Raw genomic sequence first — 5,801 nt, forward strand, 5'->3', positions numbered from 1 at the left:
CTTTGTTACAAGTGAATTTCGCACCATCCATATCACAAATATATAGCGTGCTTTTTTTGTGAAAAACCAGCAAACGCAGTAAACGACATTTCCCAAAAGAAAGCATGAAGTGACACAAGATGTGCTGCCATGCTCTAACAGATTTTGCCACCATAATAGCATCAGTATTTTTTCTCAGTTTCTAGACTAACACTCACCATCAAGATGACAATTCATCCCCTATCTCTCAGGTGTTTAATAAATACTGGTATTTTAATGTTATAAATTTCAAGCCCTTTTCCAATGCAAAAGAGCAACAGTGAACTTTTGACAGATGGAGCACGTTGTCTAGCATATAGCCGTTTGGCTCTGCCAGCTTGCCTGTGAGTGTTCACAGCCATATGCAGGCTGTTTCTGCTCCCACTGGTGCATTTCAGCAAGGAAAGAACTAGGTATGCACAATATTAAATTAAATAAATTAATTAAATATTAGGCCAAAGGACAGCTCACTGAATTGAGAATTTTATCGAAGCTGCATAGTGCATGAAATTTCCACGAGCGAGTATGCATGCAATCAGCTAGCTATACTACTTGTTCAAACGGTGCCGGATTCGTAAGCCCAGTGCTAGACGACAGTAAAATTTGTTCCATACTTTCCAGTCTACAAGCAAATGACAGTTTTTCTGAAAAAAAAAGTGGCATACAAGCCAAGCTGGTGTACAAGACACCTTTTCAATCAGTATGCACTGTAATGACAAGGTGAGGATGCTTTTTCCAGAAAGTGCAAGAAATTTTGAGGAACCTTTAACCTTTTAAGGACATGATGCGATAGTGTTAATGGGTGCCGTCAGACTCTACTTGATCTCATTAGCATATCATCCAATCACGTGCTGTGCTAATACTACCAGATCACATGAAACACTTTAGCACGCGACACAAGCATAGAGTCTTTCGCGTACTCGTTCCTCAGCGACATGCACTTTGCTTCTCACTTAATCATTGCTCCCCTTAAGGAGTGCCCCCTCTTATCTCACACATACTCAATACACGCAGTTGTAAGCTACCACAATATGTGGAAGACTGCACGAAACACATATAAAACCCTGCTTTAACCAAGCTGTAAAAACATGTCTGCATGCCTAGGGGTGCCGTGTCTGACTCGCAATCCAAGGGTCAAGGGTTCGATTCCCCACTAATTAGTACTCCAATTGTCTTTTCAGTACAGGTCATTTACTTTATACACTCACATTATGTTATGACATTTCAGTCATGGTACCACCTTCCAATCACCAGTTTTCTTATATATAACAACTTTTCAAATCCACCTCAAGTATGAGGCGGCTTGCTCTGTCAGCCGCCTGTTGGCTGACCTGCAATCACACGGGCAGTCTAAATGCGGTTATGCTTAATCGCAGATACCAAACTTACCCGCAAAACGAACTACAAAAAGTTAATTTTTTCCACATGCCATTTCTCACTGGAACAAGCTGCTGGTTGAAGTTGTGAGTGCTCATCGAGATGTATTGTTATAGCTAATCAATGATTTGTGATTTAACTGTTCTTTCAGACCATGGTTTGACCAAATGCACTGCTTGAGCCACCTTTGTGAATCGGGACTACGTTGGCCAGTTTCCACTCATCAGGAACAACGCTGGTCTTTAGTGATTTATTAAACAAAATAACCAAATAGCGGGCAGTCATTTCGAAGCATGCCCGCAGGACATAGGAAGAAATACATTAATAATAATTCATTAGCAGTAACAGCCCCTACCAGGACAGTGTAGATGGCGTTGATGATGATGATGCTGTGAATGGACTTGGCCGTGTATTTGACAGAGAGCTTGGGCCTCGCATAGTCTGCCGGCGGCAGCAGCAGCGAGTGGGTGGAGGCACCGTCGCTTGCCGAGGCACGCCACTCCATCCCAGAGGTGGGTGGCGGGCTGGCTGCACGCTGCCGCCCACGCTCTGCACAGCAAAAATGATGGGCACGCTCAAGAAAAAAAATTCTGACCCTGGAGCAGGCAATCTCCATTAGGTGGCTGAATGCTGCATTCCCACTTTCAGAGGCGAGCGTGAGTGAAGCCATTGCAAGCTGAACAGCTTGTCCTAGAAGTCGGGTGTCTATTGTGTATTACAATGCAAAAAAAATCGTTTTTTCTCTTTTCATTCAGTTTTTTGCGCAGTTCTCATGTAATTGCTGCTGTTAAAGCAAAGGGATAAGCAAGCTGAACGCGATAAATGTGAACACCATTTGGAAAACCCTGTAATTTCTGAGAAACAGAGGTTAAAACAGGCATGCAGCTTTCACTCTGCTATGAAGAGCATGCAGTGATGGTCCCAGTGATTGGTTCTGGGGGGGGGGGACTTCCGTATATCAAAAAAGAAAAAATATAAACGATTTTTTATTTACACTATTTGTGCAACAATTTTTGGTTTGGTTTATGCGGTTTAACATCCCAAAGCGACTAAGGCTATGAGAGACGCAGTAGTGGAGGGCTCCGGGAATTTCGACCACCTGGGGTTCTTTAACGTGCACTGACATCGCACAGTACACGGGCCTCTACAATTTCTCCTCCAAAGAAATTCAACCGTCACGGCCGGGATCGTACCCGCGTCTTGCGGGTCAGCAGCCGAGCACCATAACCACTGAGCCACCGCAGCGGCGCAACAATTTTTGTGCAATTTGTTGCTGAAAAATAAATGGAGATTGATAAGATGACAGTTACGTCAATAATATTCATATGTGCCCCGCCGCAGTGGCTCAGTGGTTACGGCGCTCGGCTGCTGACCCGAAGGACGCGGGTTCGATCCCGGCCGCGGCGGCTGAATTTCGATGGAGGCGAAATTCTAGAGGCACGTGTGCTGTGCGACGTCAGTGCCCTGCATGGAGATATTATGTATATAAGTATCGTGTGCCGAGGTTGTCCACACGACTTCGCACCTACTACTAACCACAAAAGGCCATCATGCAAATTTAGCGTGTCCAGTTATAGCCTTTATTCGTAGAGAGTCGGTCGGTGAGTGGGAGCTCAATACACCACTTTAGCAGCGGTCCAGCAGCACTGAATTTGTCCTCCCTTACCCTTGAGACAAGCGGATTCAGTACATGCTGATGCGATGTGTCATACCTTGACATGCACAAAGAACTCATTATTTTATACTTTACTTACCGCTTTTTCAGCCTTTCCCGCTCGAGGAGCTCTCTGTAATAACGTTGTCTTTCTTGTTTTGTCGTCCCGACCAGACTTCGAAAGTATGGCAAAGCCAGGGGTGATGTCTGCATAGAAACCATAAAAAATGCTTTTTGCAACGCCAAAAAGCGAAACCTTAAGCACATTTAAAAGGTGCCATTTTCAATTTAAGCGGCGATTTTTTGTGCCCCAAATGAAGTGCTATTGCAAAGTGTTGGCAATTCAAATTTTATTTGGATTAACTTATGCAGTTCCGACGTCATTCTGACTGCTTTTTTTTTTTTCGCGGCAGGGAATATTTCTGATGTGTGCTCTATATTCTACCAAGTCCACTCTCCCTGCATTTCCTAACTTTTTTCTTTTTAAAATTTAGCGAGGGGCTAGGTTCTTCTCCAAGTAGTCAAGCTACAACAGAGGTTAGGCACCCGAAATGAATTGTACCTCATTGTTGTCCCCAATCTGGTTCAGATGCTTTCCATACCAAGTGATCCTGGTCACTTTGCATGCTTTCGAAAATCCACCCCCTCCCACCCCAGATTCTTATCTAACCCTTAATCCTTACACTACTCGTACTACAACAGGTGCCTGGAGCAGCCTTGCTCTTCCCTCTGCTAAATAACAAGCACAGGATGTCTGCCAGGTCTTAGCTACTAACACCTGCCAACGACGTGCCCAGACCCACTGCATGACTTAAGAATTCTTGAATCAGTTACTGTTTATTGTATCCGGGAGCACCCTTTCATTCATGAGAGGGCATTTCTCATAATATCTTAATTACTTTTTCTGGCCGCCGGTACATTCAGTTGCCCCATGATTTGTGCGTACGCTTAGATACTTGTATATCTCATGTCTAAATACCTTCCAATTCTGATATTCTGATATATAATCATTGGTTTGGTTTGGTTTATTGGGGTTTAACGTCCCAAAGCGACTGAGGCTATGAGAGATGCCGTAGTGACGGATCCACGTCACGTGGCTTTTGACCCATGTCTACGGCAACGCGCGTTGACAGCTTGAAGCGCGGTCAACAGGACAATGCCACGCTATCTGCAGGCATGAAGACAGTTTGTAAGCGAGGGTACTGAACAGATGGGCCTTGAGGTGACTTTCCTCGAACCTGGGTTTACCAGAGGCAGAAACAACCTGCACCGTGGGAAATCGGGAATGTTTGCAAAGCTAGTGGGAGGAAGAGAGAAAACTCCGAAATCTTGATGGTGAAAAATGTACATATTTGTACAGTGTTCATGGACGTGAGTTGTCTTCTTTCCAAAACCATTGATTGGTCCTGTTGTTCTTTCCCAATTGGTGATTGGTGGCGTTTTCCTTTCACCAGTGATTTATTGGGTGGAGGCTTGTAGAGTTACCTGATTGGTTGCTGTCTCCACCGAGGGCGGGGTCATAGGGTTTCAAACCAGCTATTTCGGCGGGACCGAGGACTGGTTTCTTCACGTAAAACAACTAGTCAGTCAAATGTAAATAAGTTTTCTCCTTGCTTGTATCTTCCTTTGTTTTATTAATTGTTAATAAAAAAACCTCTCCATAAGTGTCCTCTAGCCACGTGATTGAGCAGTATCGAATTTGCAAGACGTCAAGCACCCTTCAATAATAGTCAAACGCAATTTCCCTTTACAAGACTGGTTTGGTTTATGGGGTGTAACGTCCCAAAGCGACTAAGGCTATGAGAGACGCCGTAGTGGAGGGCTCCGGAAATTTCGACCACCTGGGATTCTTTAACGTGCACTGACATCGTACAGTACACGGGCCTCTACAATTTCTCCTCCAAAGAAATTCTACCGCCGCGACCGGGATCGAAACCGCGTCTTTCGGGTCAGCAGCCGAGCACCATAACCACTGAGCCACCGCGGCGGCACATACCCGTACTTTGGCTGTCGAGGAGTACAACTATTCTTCCTTCCCGCAATAAATGAGCCCACTTCAATTAGAAGGCACACGGCTAATGATGGTTGTGAATCCTCTAACCAGCAATTTTTGACCCCCCACATAGGTAAGAAATAAAGAATCATCTGTCTTACGTCAAAATCACTGTACTTCAATATAGGCGATGAACAGCCAGAATGAATCTTTCGGGAAAAATCTTAAAAAACAATAGAAACCGCGCCTGGTCACAATAGGTCTCTCTTTGATTGGCCGCATTGAGGACTGAAGTAACTTCTTTATTTAAGGTTTCGCGCCTAATCATTGTTTGTAAATGTTGCTTCTAATGTAATCATTGTAAACACACCGTGAAGAAGGGTGCGGCTTGTTTTATTTAGAAGGTTAGTCGCAACGCAGCAAGTAATTATTTGTCCAGACTACGTTATCTCCTGTTTTTACTATACGCATATATTCCTGAACATTTCACTGAGCGCAAAAATGTTTTAAAACTAAAACGGAAATCGAAGACAGGCATGGAAAAGTGCCTGTAATCTCAAACAGCTACCAAACAGCTATGATTTTCCAAAAGTGCTCTGGTGCAATCTTGCCTAGCAAACACAGTGATAACCCTTATGCTACCGGCGATACACAAAGCGCTAAAGTCGAGGTCCGAAACGATAAGAACACTTCGCGAGAGTTTTCGATTCTGCCGCGAGTGCCTTAACACGAGCTTCAACGTGATCTGTGCGGACATAG

This window comes from Amblyomma mixtum, chromosome 3 (genome assembly GCF_055824585.1).
Source record: "Amblyomma mixtum isolate Tamu chromosome 3, ASM5582458v1, whole genome shotgun sequence".
NCBI lineage: Eukaryota > Metazoa > Arthropoda > Arachnida > Ixodida > Ixodidae > Amblyomma > Amblyomma mixtum.